Raw genomic sequence first — 21,795 nt, 5'->3', positions numbered from 1 at the left:
CATAAGGCTCAAATAGGACTTCTTAATAACCGAGAGCAAAGGAAATTTTGATGGTGGGAATTTGCTGGATTTCAATACCTGATCCTGAAAAAGCTCCGGGATGGGCTTGATTTTATGCCGAGGGATTCATTGCTTTTGTGCGCAGTGGACAAGGGTAGAGTTTGTTTTTATGGATCTGATTTGAGAGCCAAATTGTGTTTCTTTACTGGCCCCTTTTAACGTTGGCTGTTTTCAGAGAGATGTTGTTTCTTTAACTACTTCTAGATTCAGAGACAAGGTACTTTCTTTTGGCTCTGGTTTCAGGACCAATGTATGTTTCTTTAAATACCCTTTCTCCAACCAATAATGCTTCATAAAATGTTTGTCCATTAGTTTGCTACTTCAAACTAAAATAATAAGAGGTATCATGATGCTTGAACAAATTGTTGACACTATAAAATTCTTTTCTATACAATAACTGTTTTTGTTTAAAGAATAATTTACAATAAGCCCTCAGTTTTTTCCTCAGGTCCTAAGATTATGGTAATATGCACCACAAACTTAATCAGATTGATTACACACAAAAAGTCTTACTCCTATATGAAGCACAAATCATTCTGACACTGATTTTCATAGAGTATCACTACAGTATGATTTTTCTCATGTTTTTAAAGAACACACATATTAAACTCAGGGTTTCTCTATAAGATGTCTTATTTTACATATTTGGAGATGATTGGGAAAAAGGATTCAGGACAGATTTCATTCACATGTATCTCTCCAGTATGTGTTCTTTTATGCAATTGAAGATGATTGTGACATGCAAGTCCTTACCACATTGATGGCATTTATAGGGTTTCTCTCCAGTATGGGTTCTTTTATGATTTTGAAGAGCACAGTTGTGAGCAAAGACCTTACTTCATTGATTACATTTAAAGGATTTCACTCCAGTATGTGTTCTTTTATGCCTTTGAAGATGACTGTGTTGAGCAAAGGCCTTACCACACTGATTACATTCATAGGGTTTTTCTCCAGTATGTGTTCTTTTATGTTTTTGAATATGACTAAGATATGCAAAGGCCTTACCACACTGATTACATTCATAGGGTTTCTCACCAGTATGTGTTTTTTCATGGTATTGAAGGTGACTATGATGGGCAAAGGCCTTACCACACTGAATACATACATAGGGGTTCTCTCCAGTATGTGTTCTTTTATGCATTTGAAGACTACCACGGTGAGCAAAGGCCTTACCACACTGATGACATTCATAGGGTTTCTCTCCAGTATGTGTTTTTTTATGACTTTGAAGAGTACTAGGTCGAGCAAAGGCCTTACCACACTGATTACATTCATAGGGTTTCTCACCAGTATGTGTTCTTTTATGCATTTGAAGAGTACCACGGTGAGCAAAGGCCTTACCACACTGATGACATTCATAGGGTTTCTCTCCAGTATGTGTTTTTTTATGACTTTGAAGAGTACTAGGTCGAGCAAAGGCCTTACCACACTGATTACATTCATAGGGTTTCTCTCCAGTGTGTGTTCTTTTATGCCTTTGAAGATGACTGTGTTGAGCAAAGGCCTTACCACACTGATTACATTCATAGGGTTTCTCTCCAGAATGTGTTCTTTTATGCTCTTGAAGATTACTAAGATATGCAAAGGCCTTACCACACTGATTACATTCATAGGGTTTCTCTCCAGTATGTGTTCTTTTATGGTATTGAAGGTGACGATGATGTGCAAAGGCCTTACCACACTGACTACATTTATAGGGTTTCTCTCCAGTATGTGTTCTTTTATGCATTTGAAGAGTACCATGTTGAGCAAAGGCCTTACCACACTGATTACATTCATAGGGTTTCTCTCCAGTATGTGTTCTTTTATGCATTTGAAGAGTACTAGGTCGAGCAAAGGCCTTACCACACTGATGACATTCACAGGGTTTCTCTCCAGTATGTGTTCTTTTATGACTTTGAAGAGTACTAGGTCGAGCGAAGGCCTTACCACACTGATTACATTCATAGGGTTTCTCTCCAGAATGTGTTCTTTTATGACTTTGAAGAGTACTAGGTCGAGCAAAGGCCTTACCACACTGATTACATTCATAGGGTTTCTCTCCAGAATGTGTTCTTTCATGCAATTGAAGGTAATCCAGATGTGCAAAGTATTTACCACACTGACTAAATTCATAAGGCTTCTCTCCATTATGTGCTCTTTTATGCATTTGAAGATTACTTTTCTGAGCAAAGGCCTTACCACACTGATTACATTCATAGGGTTTCTCTCCAGTACGTGTTCTTTTATGTGTTTGAAGATTATCCTGACATGCAAAGCATTTACCACATTGAAAACATTCATAGGGTTTCTCTCTAGTATGTGTTCTTTTATTCTTTTGAAAATGACTGTGATCAGCAAAGGCCTTACCAAGCGCATTAAATTTATATGATTTTTCTTCATTATGTGTTCTTTTATGACTTTGATGAGTTTCATAATGAACACAGTCTTTACCATCTTGACTATATTCATAGGGTTTCTCTCCAGTGGGTGTTCTTTCATGCATTTGATGATGACTGTGATAATCAAAGGCTTTACCACATTGCTTAATTTCACAGCATTTTTCTCTGGTATGTGTTTTTTCATTCCTTAGAAGGTGAGTGTCATAAGACAAGGTTTTAGCATAGTGAGAACATACTGAAAATTTCTCTCCAATTTGATTTCTTTCAATCCTGCAAGGATAATTTACACATGTAAAAGCTTTACCACATTCAATATACTGTTGAACCTCAGATCTGTATGAATTAATTTCATAATTTGTCCCAGTTGTAAAAATGAATCAAATATTAATGTCTTATAACTTCATTTAAAATCATGTTTTCTTCTTTCATTAGGAAAAATATTTGTGATGATAATTCCTTTGTGTCATGGTTTACCATTTCATCTATACCTATCTCTATATTTTTCTATGATTTTTTCACATTTTTTAAAAGAAATGCATACACTGAGTGCCTTACGATCTTTACTGCATTCATAAATTTTACTGTGAATCCTTATACATTGACTAAGTGAACTAAGACACTAAGAAGTATTGGCAGACTTAGAACTCATGGGGCTTTTTTTTTAATGTGAAGTTGTTTATGTATTAACAATGATGGTAAAATACCAATTACTGTATACTTGCACTTAATTGAACAAGTATACTCTCCATGGGAACTACAGTTTATCTTCTAATTGTTCTTAATGAGTCGTATGCTACATCTTTCCATATCCATATTCTCATATGCTTGTATCAAGAGTTCACATATGATATACATAGTAAGGAAGAATAGTAAATAAAAGATTTCCACATTGAATCCTCATGGTTTCACTTGCTGTTCCTCATAGACTTGTGGTATAGATATTAAGGTTTCTCCACAACAACTGCCCATTGACCCTTGACTCTAACTGCCACTTTCACTAAACTTAACAAGTCACAAAAAGTCTATGAGTAATCCAAGTCTTACCATGAGCTATTGATTTAGGAGAAAGTTTGCAGCTACACTCATCACTGAAATGTGTATAAAGTTATTGTCATAAGTAGCAAGAAAGAAATGGACTGGCAGATCTACTACATAGCCCTCACGTTGCTATGATTCAAATGGTGATTATCTGTTTAGTCATTGCTTCCTTGACTTTTTCTTTTTCTTTTTTTTTAGTTTTTTTCGAAACACGGTTTCTCTGTGGTTTTGGAGCCCATCCTGGAACTAGCTCTGTAGACCAGGCTGGTCTCAAACTCCCAGAGATCCGCCTGCCTCTGCCTCCCGAGTGCTGTTGACGTTTTCTTAAATGAATGCCTTGCACATGCAATTCACCTATGAGAAATTGAGGAATATGGATTTGTGAGAATTTAATAACCATCAATGCATTTAAAGCTGTGCTTATTTACAATGCTGCTTTTGATTCATTGTTCCAGGACATATTAGAAACTCATCAGAGGCACATTGTTATAAACTTGCACAGGAAAATTACCTTGTAGGTCTTCTAGAGCATTGACTATGTTCTTCAGTGTTACAGACCTCCAAAATGTACCCTGAAATACAGTACCAGAATATGTATGTTATATTATTTAATATTGTACAACAATTAGGTCATTCTCTTTTTTTAATTATTATTATTTTTTTTTGTTTTTTGAGACAGGGTTTCTCTGTGGTTTTGAAGTCTGTCCTGGAACTAGCTCTTGTAGACCAGGCTGGTCTCGAACTCACAGAGATCCACCTGCCTCTGCCTCCAGAGTGCTGGAATTAAAGGCGTGTGCCACCACTGCCCAGCTAGCTCATTATCTTAAGTGCACCTAAGAACTATGATTGTGTTACTCATCTCATTTTCTTCTTTCTAAATCAAATTACAGAACAACATTATAAGGCAAGGAAAGGTTGTCTCCATATTTTGAAACATGAAGGAAATTCATTTTTACCTGTAGTAGTGAGGTTCCTGAAGGTCTCCAGCATCACATCTTTGTAGAGATTTTTCTGGGAAGGACTCAGCAAATCCCACTCTTCCTGAGTGAAGTTGATATGTAGATCATCATAGGTCACTGCCTTCAAAAATATACCATACGTGTGTACATGTAAGCATGACAGTGACATCATTGGAAATGCATACTTCTTTGAAAGTACAGTTGTATGATTCTGGTGCTCCCCATTCTTATTCTGTGATATAGTCAGTTACTTTAGAAGTAAATTGAAAATTAGAGTCAATTCTGTCATTTCTATACAATCTGAATGGGATTTCACCTTATAAGAACAATATCTATTAACAGGGTGAGACAAGAAAAAAGATCAACAGTAAATTGTATGCATGAGAAAATTGTATGAAAAATTCCTCATTATAGAAAGAAAAAAAGATACACAAATGGGTGTATTGGTTTATTGTGCCTTTAACCACAACACTGAGAAAACAGAGGTGGGTATATTTGTCTCTGAGTTGAATGCCAGTCAAGTCAATGCAATCAGGTCCAGGAAAAGTGGCAGTACACATTAAGACTCTGTCTCCATTGCAAACCTCAATAAAACAAACAATGGGATAGAAAAACTAACAGGCTTTTATTGAAGTTTCTACAAAGAGTTGTTTTCACTCCAGTTCTGTAGTCTTCTTCCAGACCCTGAAGTACCCTAATATAAACTTCAATACCAATAACATTTTGTAGAAAAAGAACTTCCTGTATAAAACAGTTAAAAGTGGACACATGAAAACAGTAGAAATATATATGTTGGTCATAAATAATCAACACAGACCTGGAGAGGGGGCAGATTAATTCAGCACTCTTGCTGATCTGGAATGGAGATGGACAAATTTGCCTGTACTTACATGGGGATTATAACTATCCATTTTCCAGGGTAAGGATTTCTGATATTCTTTGATCACTTTCATGGTACATATCCATGCAGGCATATAAAACAGTCATATTGATTTAAAAAAATCAAAGCAAGCATAACAAGCAAGAAGATGTTCATACAGCTGCAATTTAATGACTCAAAATACTCAGGCAGTATTAATGCTATCAATCCATGGGATGGTATCCTGGGAATCAGAGAGATACCCTCTGTCAAATTTTAAAATTCAAGATAAGCATGAAGCTCAGCACAGCAGCATATACTTGACATAAAAAATACCTGCATTCCAGGGCCATCATCCAATAACATCACAACAAATAGAGCGAGGAATGATGCCTCCCTTTACTTTCAGGAATTTAGAGCCACACAATGACTCAGATAAAACAGCAGGTTACCAAACACTTGAGCACTGAATAAGAACTCTTTCTGCTATATCTTATGTGATTTAGAGATTGAGCCCATAATGATGGTAAACACATTTCAGTATAAATAGGAATTTGGCTGATTAATGTCAAGCACAACACAGTAGATATAAATGTCAGGAAATTACTTTAGGGTATTGAAACTCATAGCATACAATGAGGAATTTTATCTAGAAAGGCTTCTCCTGGTAAGGATCCACAGAAAATTGAAATAAAACCAATAAGGAGAGAAAGTTCTTCAAATACATGATATTTTCTGGTGGGTTGTTTATTTAATCAAGTACATTCTGAACCCAGTCACTATTGGTCCATGGTCAACAAATGAAAGAAATCATTTCATCACTTAGAAGATTCACATTTAATGATCCTTAAAGAAGGACTCTTAGAAGAAATGCAATACTAGCTCAGAATTGAGAAATAGATGTTTATTTATTAGGGATAGACTCACAAATCAGAATCCTATGCTCAAACTGAGATCAGAAACCGAATCATGCAGCCAGAAAGAGGCTGGACTCATGCTCTATACTGGCCTATATAAGAGGCCATGCCTTAGTGGTCAGGAAACCACTGGCTGTAAGATTTCCTACAGCGCCTTCTCCTTTTGTTTAAATAAGAGAGTTCTAAGCCCAATACACAATTCTATACTATGAATAAGAACAATATATTCATTAATTATCCTATCCTAACTAGTTTATGTCTTGTATAATATATATATGTCTTGAAAAAAAAACAACAAAAAAACAAAACCAAAACCAAATCCTGTACCAGAAAACCCATTGGAGAGAGTCTTAGTCCAGCAACAGATGGAGATAGAGACAAAGTCCCTCATCAGAGCACTGGACTGAGCCCCCAAGGTCCAGTTGAAGAGCAGAAGGAGGGAGAAAATGAGCAAGGAAGTCTGGACTGCGAGGGGTTGGTCCACTCACTAAGACAGTGTTCCTGTTCTAATGGGAGCTCACCAAATCCAGCAGAACCAGGACTGAGTGACCATGCGATCAAACTGGACTCTCTGAATGTGGCTGAAAATGGGGGCTGACTGAGAAGGCATTGATAAAGGCACTGGGACTTGTTTCTACTGCATGTACTGGCTTTTTGGGACCCTAGTTCAATTGTCTATTTGGATGCAAAGCTTCCTAGGACTGGATGGGGGGGGGGGTGCTTGGACTTCCCACAGGGCAGGATTCCCTGCCCTCTCTTAAGGAGGGATGGGGAGGGAAGAGGGGGTGTGGGGGAGCGGGAGGGGAATGGGAGGAGGGGAGGAAGTGAATGGAAAAATAAAAAAAGAAACAAAAAAAAAAACCAAACCACCAAAAACAAAAAACAAAAAGACTTCAAAGATACAGAAACCCCAGTCTTGTGAAAGTGAAAAGCAAAAAAACAAGCAATAAGTGAAGAAAATTAAAAACTGAAGTTTAAGAAATATACTCATGATCCATTGGACCCTGAATTCTACAAGTTCCATTCTGCCCTAAATCTCCAATTATACCCCTACAAACCCCTGCCACAACCTCAATGGAACACTGAAACACAACCTGCTACTCCTCAGAGGGGACCAAGAGGTGAGTGACTACCCATGCAGCAGGACACCCCACTCTCTAGGCCCTCCATACCAGAGCAAAACCCCAGGACCTCCCCCAGTGGCCTCAGCTTCCCTAGCCAGCTAGCCTTTGAGTTTCCTGAAAGGAGGCTGCTCCAACACCCCCATCCCATCCATTGAACCTTGAAAGCTACAAGTCCCATTGTGCCCCAAGCCCTCCTATCCATGCACCCGCAACCTAAGTGGAACTCTGCAGCACAGCCTGCTATTACACAGAAAGGACCAAGAGGTGAGTGATGACCCACCTAGCAGGACAACCTCTTTAGGACCTCCATACTGGGGCAAAACTCTGGGCCCAAACACTACCTGCTTCAGTTCACTAGCCAGCCAAATGGCAAGTTTCCTCCAGGTGTGCTGCTCAAACACCTCCACACCATCCATCAGACACTGAAAGCTACAAGTCTCACTCCACCACCAAAACTTCCCATGCTACCTCCCAGCACCTTGCAACTTCAGAGGAACATTAAAACACAAGATGTAGTTTCACAGGGTGGCCTAAGACAGGGACCCTGAAGCACAAGCTGTGACTGCACAGACTGGACCAAGAGTGTGACCCAGGAGTGCAGACCAAAAGAGCAGGCCAAGAAGAGAGAGTACCAAGACAGACCTCAGTGGCATGGCTCTCTGAAACACAGAGTTGGCCAAGAACAGGTCTCAAAGACACAAACCATCACTTTAAGGATTGGAACAAAAGGAAAAGACACTGCTGGCACCAATTGAAGGATGAGATGGATAGGTGCCAATGCAAGAATTCATCCAATAACATAGAAAGCAACATGGTAACACCAGAACCCAGTGGTCATACTACACAAAGACTTAGTCATCCTAAGCCAGGAGAAACAAAAGAAATGATTTTCGATGTAACTTTGTGAAAATGATGGGGTCCCCAATGTAACTCTAGGAGGATGATGAAGGAAATAAAAATTCCCTTAAAGAAACCAAGGAAAAGACAGACAATAAATTGGAAGACATCAAAGAAACCAAGAAAAAACAATCAAACAGATGAAACAAACAGCTCAAGACTTGAAGACTGAAATAGAGGCAATAAAGAAAACATTAATGCAGGGAATTCTGTATATGGAAAATCTGGTTAAACAAATGGGAACTATAGCAGGAAGTGTAACCAGCAGAATACAAGAGATAGAAGAGAGACTCTCAGATGCTGAAGATACTATAGAAGAAATCAAATCATTGGTCAAAGAAAACAACAAATCCAACAAATTCCTTACACAAAACATCCTGGGAATCTGGGACACCATGAAAAAAATTAAAACCTAAGAATAGTAGGGATAGAAGAAAGAGAACAACACCAACTCAAAAGAACAGAAACTATATTTGACAAAAAAATCATAGAAAAAAACTTTCCCAACCCAAAGAAGAATATCCCTATGAAGGTACAAGAAGCTTAGAGAACACCAAATAGACTAGACCAAAAAAGTCTCCCCCAACATATAATGATCAAAATGCAAAATAGAGAACGAAGAAAGAATATTAAGAGCTGCAAAAGATAATGGCCAAGTATAATATAAAGGCAGACCTATCAGAATAACACCCAAATTCTCCATGGAAACCATGAAACCAAGAAGGCCCTGGACAGATGTGCTGAAGACACCAAGAGACCACAGACACCAGACCTACCAAAGCTTTCAGTCACCATAAATGGAAAAAATATGATATTCCAGGGCAAAACCAGATTTAAACAATACCTATCCACAATCCAGTCAAGCAGAAAGTACTAGAGGGAAAACTCCAACCCAAAGAAGCTAACTTTAAAACCGGCAACAGATATCCTAACACCCACAAACCCCAAAGAAGGGAAACACAAACACCGCTACTGAAAAATACCAGGAACTAGCAGTCCCTTGTTATTTACATCTCTTAATATCAATAGACTCAATTAACCTATAAAATGGTACAGGCTAAGAAAATGGATACAAAAGCAGGATCCATCCTTTTGCTTTATAAAAGAAACACACCAAGATGCTCACCTTCCCGGACCTGGGGGGAGCAGGGAGGACCTTGGACTTCCCATAGGGTAGGGAACCCTGACTGCTCCTTGGACTGGAGAAGGAGAGGAAGGGGGTTGTGGGGAGGGGAGGGAAGTAGGAGGAAGGGAGGAGAAAAAAATTAAAACACACCTAAACCTCAAAGACAAACACTGCCAAAGAGTAAAGTGTTGGAAAAAGATTTTCAAATCAAATGGACCTAAGCAGCACACAAGTATAGGTATCCTAATAGCTAACCAAATAGACTTCAAAGTAAAGCCGATCAGAATAGATGAAGAAGGACACTTCATACCCATAACAGAAACAATTCATCAAGATGAAGTCTCAATCCTGAACATCTATGCCCCAAATATTAGAACACCCACTCATGTAAAAGAAACATTACTAAAGCTTAAATTGCACATCAAATCCCATACAAGAATAGTAGGAGGAAGTTGCTTTTTCGTCTCCACACTCCTGTTTCGCGGCCTGCGTCCTCTGGATGGCCTCGCAAAACTGCGACCCAGCTGCCGCCAGCATTCCGGCAGTTCGCAAGGGAGCCGAGCCCAGCGGGGGTGCCATCCCGGCCAGTGGGCAAGAGGCTACAACAGGAGCTGATGACCCTCATGATGTCTGGTGACAAAGGGATTTCTGCCTTCCCTGAATCAGACAACCTGTTCAAATGGGAAGGGCCCATCCATGCATGGAGCAGCCGGCACAGCATATGAAGACCTGAGGTATAAACTCTCACTCGCGTTCCCTAGTGGCTACCCTTACAACGCACCCACGGTGAAGTTCCTCACACCCTGCTACCACCCCAACGTAGACACCCAGGGGAACATCTGCCTGGACATCCTCAAGGATAAATGGTCCGCGCTGTATGATGTCAGGACCATCTTGCTGTCTATCCAGAGCCTGCTAGGAGAAACCAACATCGATAGCCCATTGAACACACACGCTGCTGAGCTCTGGAAAACCCCCACAGCATTTAAGAAGTACCTGCAAGAAACCTATTCAAAGCTGGTCTCCAGTCAAGAGCCCTGTCACAAGCTTCTCCTTGTGTCGTCTTTTTTCTTAGATGGTCTGTCCTTTTCTTGATTTCTACGCTGTGGTGTTATTTTTGTTTTATTTGTCTTTTTAACTTAAGTCTGCTTAAGTTCTTACAATGTATATTAAATAAATACATGTTGACTGTTTTTGTATAAAAAAAGAATAGTAGGAGACTTCAACACCCCACTCTCCCCAGTGGGCAGGTTATACAGAAAAATAAGACAACTAACAAATGTCTTGACTTAAATGGAATCAATGGACATCTATAGAGCATTCCACCCAAACACAAAATATACCTTCTTCTCAGCACCTCAGGGAACCTTCTCTAAAATGGACCACAAACATGGTAACAAAGCAAACCTCAACACACACACAAAAAAATGGAATAACCCCCTGTGTCTTTTCAGATCACCATGTTTTAAATTTAGGATTTAGTAACAACACTAATCACAGAAAGCCTAAAAACTCATGGAAATTGAACAGTGCTCTAGTAAACCACCCCTAGGTCAAGCAAGAAATAAAGAAAGAAATTAAAGACTTTGTGGAATTCAACAAAAATGCTGGCACAGAATACCCAAATCTATGGGAAACTATAAAAGCAGTGCTAAGATGAAAGTTCATAGCACTAAATAAAGAAAGTATAGAAAACTCACACCAGTGACTTAACAGCACACCTGAAAGCTCTAGAAGAAAAAGAAGCAGACTCACCCAGGAGTAGAAGATAGGAAATAATCAAATTGAGGGCTAAAGTCAATAAAATACCAAAATTAAATCAACACCAGATGAACAATTCAAATCAGCTTATAACTTGCAAGGAAAGAGAAGAAGTTATCAAAAGCCTTCCAGCCAAAAAAAAAAAAAAAAAGCCTAGGGCAAGGCAGTTTCAGTTCAGAATTCTGTCAGAACTAAGAACTAATAACTATACTCAAAGGATCCACATAATAGAAATAGAAGTAAGGGCCGGGCGACGGTGGCGCACGCCTTTAATCCCAGCACTTGGGAGGCAGAGGCAGGTGGATCTCTGTGAGTTCGAGACCAGCCTGGTCTACAAGAGCTAGCCAGGACAGGCTCCAAAGCCACAGAGAAACCCTGTCTCGAAAAACCAAAAAAAAAAAAAGAAAAAGAAAAAGAAATAGAAATAAGATTGCCAAACCCCTTTTATGATGATACAGTTACTCTTATACCAAACCATACAAAGATTCAACCAAGGAGAATTCCAGACCCATCTTACTGATGAACATAGAGGCAAAAATACTCAATAAAATACTAGAAAATAAAATCCAAGAACATATTAACAAAAACTCATTTACCATGATGAAGTCAGTTTCATCTCAGAGATGCAAGTACGGTTCAACATACAAAAATCTATTAAGAATCCTGCCCTCTAAAATATCCAAGTTATGTTAAAAAAAATCCTGTCCTCTTTAAGTTCCTCTCCTAACATCTTTTAAGAGTGAACAACAGCCAGGCAGTGGTGGCACACACCTTTAATCCCAGCACTTGGGAGGCAGAGGCAGGCGGATCTTTGTGAGTTCAAGACCAGCCTGGTCTACAAGAGCTAGTTCCAGGACAGGCTACAAAACCACAGAGAAACCCTGTCTCGAAAAACTAAAAAAAAAAAAAAAAAGTGAACAACAATATGGCAGTACAGGCCAAATTAACCCTTTTCTCCTAATCCTGGGTTTTGGTCATCGTATTTCATCACAACAATAGAAACCACAATTAAGACACCATGTGTGGTTGATATGTATGAGAGACCTGCTATTTTCTAAAGGTAAACAAAGAAGAGAGATTTGGGGGAAGGTTGGGACAGAGAGCAATGGTGGGAGGAAAAACTGCAGTCAAGATGAAAGAATAAATAAAAGACAAATGAAAGAGTGGAATGAGGAAAACTGAGGGAAGATTGGGTCAAGGAAAGGTGAAAATTTAGCAGAGCAAATGACAAATCTTGTGGCTCTATCTCAGGTACATGGGCTTTATTTCCAAAGGGCTTAGAAAGTTCTGTACCTGCTGAAGCATTAATCTAATTGACATTTAACAATAAGAAATCAGGAGTCAGAGAGCAGGGTAAGAAACTGAAAGATCAGAGAAGCAGTTAACCAGCAAATTGTGACTACCACCTCTTCAGTCTCTCCATGTTAGTAAAGTGCTAATATTCTCTTAGGCCTGCCTTAGGAATCCTGACTCCTATCTGCCCAAAGTCCTCCAAACCTCTATGGTAAATTTTGGTCAGGTAGTGATTAGCTCTGCTGTAATGCTTAGCAGGCTTTATTATCAGAATATAATCAATATATCACACATTTCCCTATTTGTCTTATTAAAAGGTGAAGGTTTTAACTAACACAGTAAAGCTATATACACTAAATACAATAACTATATATAATATGTACAGAGGAGAATTATACTAACAATGTCCAATCCATTTGCATTTGGTAAATTTAGAGAAAATGTTTGATCATCTATCCTATCTTAGTAAGCCCAAGGTGTTGTACCTAAAGTACTTTTTATCCAAACTGGTATTACTAACCTTAAATAATATTTCTGCCTCTTAGCCTTATATACATTATACATTTTTTAATTCATTTTTTTCAATTTGTTAACATGCATAATTACAATTATTGAGCTTTTAGCTCCATCAGAGAACTCAGAGGGATATAATATTCCCTGAGTAAACAGGAAGTATAAAGCAAACAACATTTAAAATGAAGAAACAACACCACCTGTCTATGTAAAATAAATTTTTGTCAGGCTATAGTGGTGCATGCCTTTAATCCCAGCACTTTCACAGCAGAGGCAGATATATCTCACTAAGTTAGAGGCAAGCCTGTTCTACAATGTGAATTGAGGAAAGCCAGAGGAATCTGTCTTTTAAAAAAAAGGAAACAAAATGTCTTTTTGTTTCACCTTGAAAACACACCTAACATGATTATAATAAGTGACTGTTAGGCCAACTTATTCTTTTGAAGAGGATATTTTATTTGGATGATGTGTTATTTTTTAGTTACCTCGGTTGTCTGTCATGGCCCGTGAGGGTCCAACATAAATTCCCTAATTCCTTCCACCGGCTGGAACGGAGTCGCAAGGAAAAGAACCGACACAGCTTACACCGTCATCATGGAAAAGGCCAGATCGCCGTTTATTGTCCAAACATTTTATATAACCACACCAAATTTAGCGGGGAGGGGGAAAACCAATTATGCCATCACCTAGGCAACCAGGTGCCTTGGCTCAAGTCACATCAGCGTCTAGCAGTCAGGTAGGCCCTGAATTAGCATCTCTATAAGACATCCTTCCAAATTACAAAAGGAAGGAAGCACCAAATATCTGAACTCTTAAGTCATCAGCTTCAGTCAAACATCTCTTCTCAGGTAATCCACATTTTAACAAAAGAAGCTAGGAGCAGGCATCCTGGCCTTTGTTAAGGGCAGAGACAGCTTGTCTGCAGAGCTACATGATCAGCTCGGACCGGGCTAATGGCTTTTGTGCCATATCGAAATATGGGCCCACAGTTGTCTAGTGGTTTTTAGATTCCTTAGTTCAATGTTTTCATACTTTTGTAAAGACAAAACAAAACTCTGCCGGAACCCTACCTTTATGAAGATTTATTGTTGGAAATTATATTTAATCAAAAGGAAGACATCTGTTAATCTTACGAATTAGTTAAGATTGAATGGTAATGCTCTCTGATGAACTACTGTTTCTTTTACTCAAGGGATTTTTTATTTATTTATTTATTTATTTATTTACTTAATTATTAAAGATTTCTGTCTCCTCCCTGCCACCACCTCCCATTTCCCTCCCCCCCCCAGTCAACTCCCCCTCCATCATCAGCCCGAAGAGCAGTCTCAAGAGATCTTTTTGTTTGAAGTTAATCTTTAAGGATTGAAGTGGTATCTATAACTTTATTCCGCAATTTAATACATATCTTGGTTTTTATTCTGAATGCAATGTATCTTTAAACCATACAGGTTGGTTTAATTTAGCAGGGCTTTTTTATTATCTAAGGTCTCCCCACAGCTGTTGTTTCCTTTTTACTAGCATTTAAAACTGAAAAAGTTAATAATCTATTCTGTAACCTATCTTTATGGCCTTAATTACTCCTTTCTGCTAACTGAGCATATATTTTAAGATGCCTGATGAAGTGTTAATCTAATTAATCTTTTTCAATCCAAAAACAACCTAAAAATGGTTTAAAATCTGCTTCCTGCTACATGGCATAGAGCAGAATATGTGGATTGTGCCCTATCTACCTGTCTACCACATTGCACACCTGAGAAATCTCTGCACATCAGAAACTCCTTTTGTCCCCTGGAACTAAGCTTCACTGGATCCCACCATTGCAGCTAGTGGTAACACCATGTTAAAAGCACTCTACTCTACTATTGCTCTACCAGGTCCTAAACAATTTGTAATATTTATAACACAAACCTGAAACTGGAATGCAATATTCAGAACTTCTAGAAACTAAACCTTCAGTTTTCTAATCTCTCTTCCCACTGCACAGCAAAAGCAGTGCCCATGTGTGTACTCTGAACAGAGATACAACCAGCATCATTTCCTTCCATTCCAGGGCTGCAGTATTTCTATACACAAAGAGGCTCAGAGAACAAGCGCCACTGCCTACATGAACCACATGGACCAACATAACTGCAGTCTAGCTCATGGTACTTCCCAGTCTCAGCAGAAATGACATTTCAACAGAACTGCTCTGAACATGCCCCACTCATTACAGGATTGCTTATGGTCTTCCTTACCACTCCCTACAGCAGAGACAGAAGAGAATCATGGAAAGAACTGACAAACTGTCTGCCACTAGTACTCTTGATGTCTAACCCTTCCTAGAATCCCTCACTGGCTAGGGCCACTCAGCTAGGCCTCTCACTATTAGCAGCTCCTCTACAGGAGGATCAGAGATCAAATGACTCAGACAGCACAATCCTTCCAGTGCTGCCCTCCCAGCCCAGCAGACAGGGCCCCAGTTTAGACAGTTTGTATTTAGTACACATTTTCCCACTCTACTAGAGCACATCCTCTTCCTCATCTAGAGCACAGGGTCCTTTGTGTGCACATTCCATTACATACCCACTCTCCAGTTCAGCCATCCTACTGCCTCAGAGATGGAAAATCCTGCAGACAAACAGGTCACATTCATAACATAACTAATGTAACTGTGTAACTGTGGTTACTTTGTAACTGTTGTTAAAGAACAGTCAGGGAATTAGAAAACAATCCAGGTATCTTAGGGCTTGGAGGCAGCAAGGAGAATGTAAATATGATGTAGTTGTCATCTCAAAAACGATTTTGAAAACTTGAGACAGACTTTATGGTCATGTACTCCAGAGACTAGGGATTTGTATTAAAGCACATTAAAATTTTTTTCATGTATTTTCTCAAAAGATCAATGTCTTAATAGAGAAAAGTCCTGTTAAGTAGGGCCACAACATTTTACCCTGATTCTTGTAGATGAACTACTGTAAATATAGCAATTAGGTTTAAAGATAAGGTCACTCCCTTTCCCAGATTCCTTTTTGCGCTGGTCTGTGGACTGCAAACAATGGTCAATCAGGACATTCATAGAGCATCTACAATTGACTACCTGATTCCACAGAGCTAATCTCAACGACTTATGAAGGAGGAAAGCTCTCACCCTCAGTCTGACCTTTCCCTTCCTGTGCTGCGTCTCCACCAGCTTCACTAAACTCCTCCCCCTATTGTGGTCTGAGGACAGAAAGAATGCTCCATATGCAAATCCTTTCCCTGCAATTGTAATGCATAGTCAACTACATGCCTCACATGCATAATTTTAAAACTGTGAGGTGGTGCGATCCTTTTTGAAAGGAATTTTGAAAGTGTATCATACAGGACAGCAAGGTCATTGCCCTGGACAGCAGCAGACCTAGGGCACCTGAGTCAACATAAGAGAACTTGTCTCAGAAACTATTTTTCAAACAGGGTGGAAATGCAGCTGTTCTAGAATTAATATGCCTTTTTATTAACAAATCACTTCACACATTTAGGGTGCCAACCTGTAATGCCTCCTTGAAAGGCTTGATAGAGGTTGTTCTTTGATATGGAGATATGCATGGTGTCTGGTTTTAAATCAGTGGTGGCTTCTTTGTTTGTAATGGTTTGGAGCCAAATATCTGGACAATCCAGTTGAGCAATGTGTACCCTAGCAACCTAAACTCTAAGAGCCCTGTTTAAAACACATTTATTTCTGGGTGATGTAGAGGCAGCCCTCCCTCAGCTAATTCTACTTTCTGAGACTGAACTATTTCCAAGGCATTGGAAAATTCTTTACATCAGCAATTACCCTCTTCTACATTGCGGATTAGAAGTGCAGCGCTATCCAACAGGTGAGATGCCTTAATACCGTCCACATAGTTAAATATAAATGGAGATTGTATGTAAGGATGAATGCAAAGTGCTCAATATCGAGAAGATACTTGAGAAAGTAGGCTTCTCCGACTTTAGCACTTTAAAGTTGACAAGAAAGATGTTTGTACACACAGCACCCTGCTCCCAATTCTCTAAGCGGATTAAGCCCAAAGCACAAAGTTATTCAGAGTTCCATACCTAGGTCTAGGAATTAACAAAGACCGCATGGGACTTCACAATGCAGGGAATCTGGCGGTAGGTTCCCACGTGGATCCCAGGAGGACGCACCACGCTGTCTCCCGCACCTCACCCTCTGCTCCTCCCATCTGGAGACAGCATTCCCTCACTCACCATGTTGTGGTTTCTCAGCTTGCCAAATCTCTCAGTTTATCAACTTCCTGCAGCAGTAACTTCACCGCAACACAGGGAACCACCCGTGCCTGCTCCTCTGCAAAATCGAGACTAAATGCAGATGCCCGGAAGAGCCCTGCAGAACATCTGACTGGCAGGTCACCTGGAGGGCCTGATTGGCTTGTGAGACCTGAGTGACAAGAACACCTCCCACAGGACTGAAGAGGACTTGAAGAGACAGCACAGATATTTCAGGCCATTCCATCCACCTGAGTCAAATATCTTTTCTTGATTGGCCAAGATATGCACTTCAATAGCCCTTGCTCCTGGCTATAAAAGCCAACACCATCATAATCTTGCACTCCATAGGAACTTTTCCTTTTGCCTCCAGAATACGACGTGGCCAGTTAGCTTGTACAGTGCACTGTGCTGTGCTTGGTGAGTGTGGGGCTTTCCTGTCCCACGGGGGAAAGAATGCCCAGAATATTAACAGCTAAAGAGAGTTTTTAAGGTCACAAAAGGAGATGTTTGTTCTGTGGCTTCATGCTGAGGTCAGATGAACTGAAGGTACTTTTTACATGGTTTTCACAGGGATTCACACAACAGAAAAGAGAAAAGCAGGAGCCAGATCTCAATCAAGATGATTTGTCTTGTGCTGGAGAGATGGCTCAGTGGTTAAGAGCATTGCCTGCTCTTCCAAAGGTCCTGAGTTCAGTTCCTGGCAAACACATGGTGACTTACAACTATCTGTAATGAGGTCTGGTGCCCTCTTCTGGGATGCATACATACAGACAGACAATTGTATACATAACAAATAAATAAGTAAATATTTTTAAAAAAAGATGATTGGTCTTTCCCCCATCGGAAAGCTGAATGATGACTCCATTGTTTATGGGTTTTATTCCTTAAATTCGAAGCAAACTCCAGGAATATGAATAATAATAAAAAGAGTAGTGTTCATGGAAATGTGAATATGTAGAGAATAATTGAGCTAGAAAAATGTCTTCATGAGCACTATTGTTAGCCAGGACATCTCCCTCCATGGTCAGGTGGATAAAATATACAACTGCAGTATTCAAGATTCTCTACATGAACAGGACAGGTAGAATGAATCTCAACATGTAAATAAAAAGTGGGACTAGTAGAATGTCTCATGAGCTGTGTTTCAGGATGTCTTAAAATAGCTACTTATAATAGAAGAATCCAGTAAATTTTGCTTCTCAGCCTTTTCCCAAAGATCAAGTCAAGAATCCAGTAGTTGTTCAGCCCATGAGGCTTGATGTCTCAACTGATTTTAAGTATTCACCAAAATTTCAAAGAAGTAGTCTCTAGTACTAGTAAAGGAATGAGCTTGGTAGCCAGAGCAAGTTGATAAAAAAGAGACTTTTCTACTTCAATATACTTTATATGCAATTGCTGCTACCAGAAGGTGAGAAGGTTAAAATTAGATCATAATCTTGTTTGATTCAGATTTTCTTGCTTTTGTGATTTAAGACAGGATTTTTCTGTGTAGGTGTGGAACTCATTCGGTAGGCCAGACTGGTCTCAAACTCAGAAAATCCCAGTGCCTCTTGTTGTGCCCAGATTATGACCACCAGAGAGAGACCACCAGATAGGTCCAGTCTGTAATAAGCAAGGTTTAATCAGCATAATACAAACATGTTTGGAACTCATCTCCATCCCCCTTACAGCAAAGTAGAGAGGAGTTGTAGCTCCTCTGTGGGGTAAGCTTTTAGAGAAATAACTACAAAGAGAATCTTTGACACTGCTTTGGCATGGGTACAAGGACTTTTGCTCCCTCCCATTCTGTTAAGTCAGCTTTCTCCTTGTTCTTAGAGCAAGGCCCCTGTTCTTGGGTTAGGCCATCTTTATCAGTCTGTACCAGGTGGCTGGGTGGGCTGAGCTAAGTGACCTTGTGCTGGGAGTCTCCCGGGTGGGAGAGGGGAATGCCACTATCTTCCTGGGAAAACATTCTGCTGGGAAATTTCTTTTTGCCCCTTTGAGAATAAGGGGTGAGGGTTCCACATACCCCACTCCTTTTGGTCCTAAGCTCAATCATGGGCTGGCTTTGCTAACATTGGCCAAATTGTCTTTTACAATTACAGAATTGTTTTTTATGGTTTTTTTTTTTTTTTACTTAGCATTTTAACCAGGGATAATTGGATGATGTATTCTTTTAACTGCTTCTAGCTGGCTTTAGGGCGTTGTTGATAAGGGTTAACAAAGGTGAATGAAATGCTAGTCAAAAAGAGAAAATTTTAGGAACGTTTGGTTTGTGGACTTTGTTGAAGAGGCAGGGAGCACTTACATCGACTAGACTGGTCCACATCAGTTTTTAACAAGTCCATGGTCCACAGTCATTTGGAGCAGGTTGTAGTAAGCAATTGATGCTTGTTTTTATCCACCAACCAAGGCAAAACCTGTTGAAACAAATTTAAACTAGGAACAGAAGTTAATACATTTGAAACTTTTAGGCCCATATTAAAATTCATATTATAGAAATAGCAAATAACAGATATCTATAAAACAGTAAAATAGACTTATACCTTTGAGTCCCAGCAAAAACACAGAAAATCCTGAGCTTGTAACCTAACTAGTATATAGTCATTGTTTTATTGTTTATGAACTTTTATATCCTCAGATTTTATATATAATGAGCTAACAAGCTGGCTATAGCTTTGTGTAAGTATCTGGATATCCTTTTTGCTCTTAAATTGATATTATAGCTGGCCTAGCCATTAATACAGAAATCTTAGAAGGATAAATAAATTATATTTAAATACAGACAAACGGAAAAATGACAGAGACCAGCCCATATAAAGTCATACCCAGGTCTCCATAGCACTGGAGGCAGACGTATCAGAACAGCAGGCTTTACCAGACCTCTAGGGTGATTGGTTACTGTGGAAGAGTGATGTGGAAAAGACTGACCTTATTTTGTCTAGGCAAAAGTGGTGCAATCAATTCTCCAAGGTTCTACTGTTTGTTCACAGTCTGGGCTGGGTCCTGACAGCCAGTGCTGTACTGGGGGTCATGGTTCCCAGTGGTCAGCATAATTGTTATCCAGGTGGAGACATTGTGGGGTCCCATAGTCTTCTTTGGAGACCTTGGGTCACTGTTAGGATCTCAGGGTCTCTGTCTGACACAACCTTTTTAAATTTTATTTTAAATGCCATTTTTATAGATCTCTGAAGTATTTGGGGCTGCTTAGGTATCTCTCATTAGACAGATTTTATTTTAAATTACTTGTTTTAAGCTTTGGAACATATATAGGGGCCTAAATAAGGCTTATCCCTGCATTTATATTAGTACTTTGAGGATGATTGATTATTAACTAGTATTTTTTTTTTTGGTTTTTCGAGACAGGGTTTCTCTGTGGCATTAACTAGTATTTTTAACAGAGCAGAATTATATACCATATTTTTGTCAGCTTGAACCTTTAAATTAATGATTTTAGCAAAGACAATGAGAATAAAATCTAAATATTAACAATATGAAACATTTTATAAGCATATATGTTTTATAACCTAATTTATTGTAGCTGATGTTTTTGGTGACTATCACTTGGCATTGGTGTTTTTTCTCGTAACTTTTTTTGGGGAGTCTAGTCCCAGCTATTCTGGGTGGTAACTGACAATCTTATATATCAATAAAGAACAGCATAAAACAGTTTCTAACATTATATATATCAAAAAGACATTTAAATTTTTGTGAACCCAAATCTAATGACCAGAGCTCAGAGAAAAATTACAAGTACAAAACTTATAATTATCAAAGGCTAATTTTTTAATAAAACATACAAATGTTCTTAAGAAATAAACATGACGTTTTAACAAAACAAACAGAATTTAAAATAAACAGAATTAAACGTTAAACATTTAGGTACAAGAAAGTACAGCAAACATCTATTGGCCTTTTATAATTTTTTTTATATCTTTTGTGACTTTTTATATACCTTTTGTAATTTTTTATAACCCATTTTTCCCCTGTGGAAACAAAAGCATTTTTAGACATAATGTATCTTTGAAATTTATTTTTAAATCAATATTTTTTTAAGTTACAGGTTGATAAAATTTAAAACTTCTTGTAAGCAATATCAGGACAGGAAAGGGTTAAGAGGAGAAACTGCTGGGCAGCAGAAGAACCTTGAGTGTTATCACACTAAAGAACTTGGCTCAGACAAGAAAAGAGGCACAGAGAGTGTCCTTGGCTGCCAAAGCTTTTGTAAAAGAGTTTTTTTTAACCTTTTTTTGACCTTGATCTCAGATTCTCTGTTTTACATTTATCCAGGTTTTTAATTGCAAGCAGTCAATTCCATGTCACGCGCCTGCATGTCCCTCTCTCCTGTCAAAGCAAAGGCCCTCAAGATACAGAGAGAGAACAAGGGAAAGGGGGCTGCCCTGTTCTGCTGCAGCCAGCCTCTCTGGCACTAGCTCCACCTCCTGTCTTCTGAAGAGGCATTCCTCTGCCCTCAGCAGGGTGCTTGACGACTTTGTAGCCTGCTCTGTCCCAGGTGACGCTGCTCCCTGGCCTTGGAGCCCCGCAAGCCCCAAAGATCCTCTGCCACGTAGCATTTTCCAGGCTCAAGGCTTAGCTCTAAGCATCCAGGCAGTGTATTCTCTGCCATCAGTCCTGGCTCAGGGCTAGGGATACAGACC

The 21,795-nt window shown here is 39.2% G+C and overlaps 3 pseudogenes; 2 read left to right on the top strand and 1 right to left on the bottom strand.

Moving 5' to 3' along the window:
* LOC121434592 overlaps positions 1-21,795 on the top strand; it is a 56,885-nt pseudogene that overhangs the window by 9,171 nt on the left and 25,919 nt on the right.
* Positions 693-21,795, bottom strand: part of LOC121434571 — a 33,299-nt pseudogene continuing 12,196 nt past the window's right edge.
* LOC121434572 lies at positions 9,861-10,456 on the top strand (annotated as a pseudogene).

This window comes from Microtus oregoni, unplaced genomic scaffold, assembly GCF_018167655.1.
Source record: "Microtus oregoni isolate MIOR12 unplaced genomic scaffold, Mior012 000044F_000, whole genome shotgun sequence".
Lineage (NCBI taxonomy): Eukaryota > Metazoa > Chordata > Mammalia > Rodentia > Cricetidae > Microtus > Microtus oregoni.
This window is presented reverse-complemented; position numbering and strand designations above follow the sequence as displayed.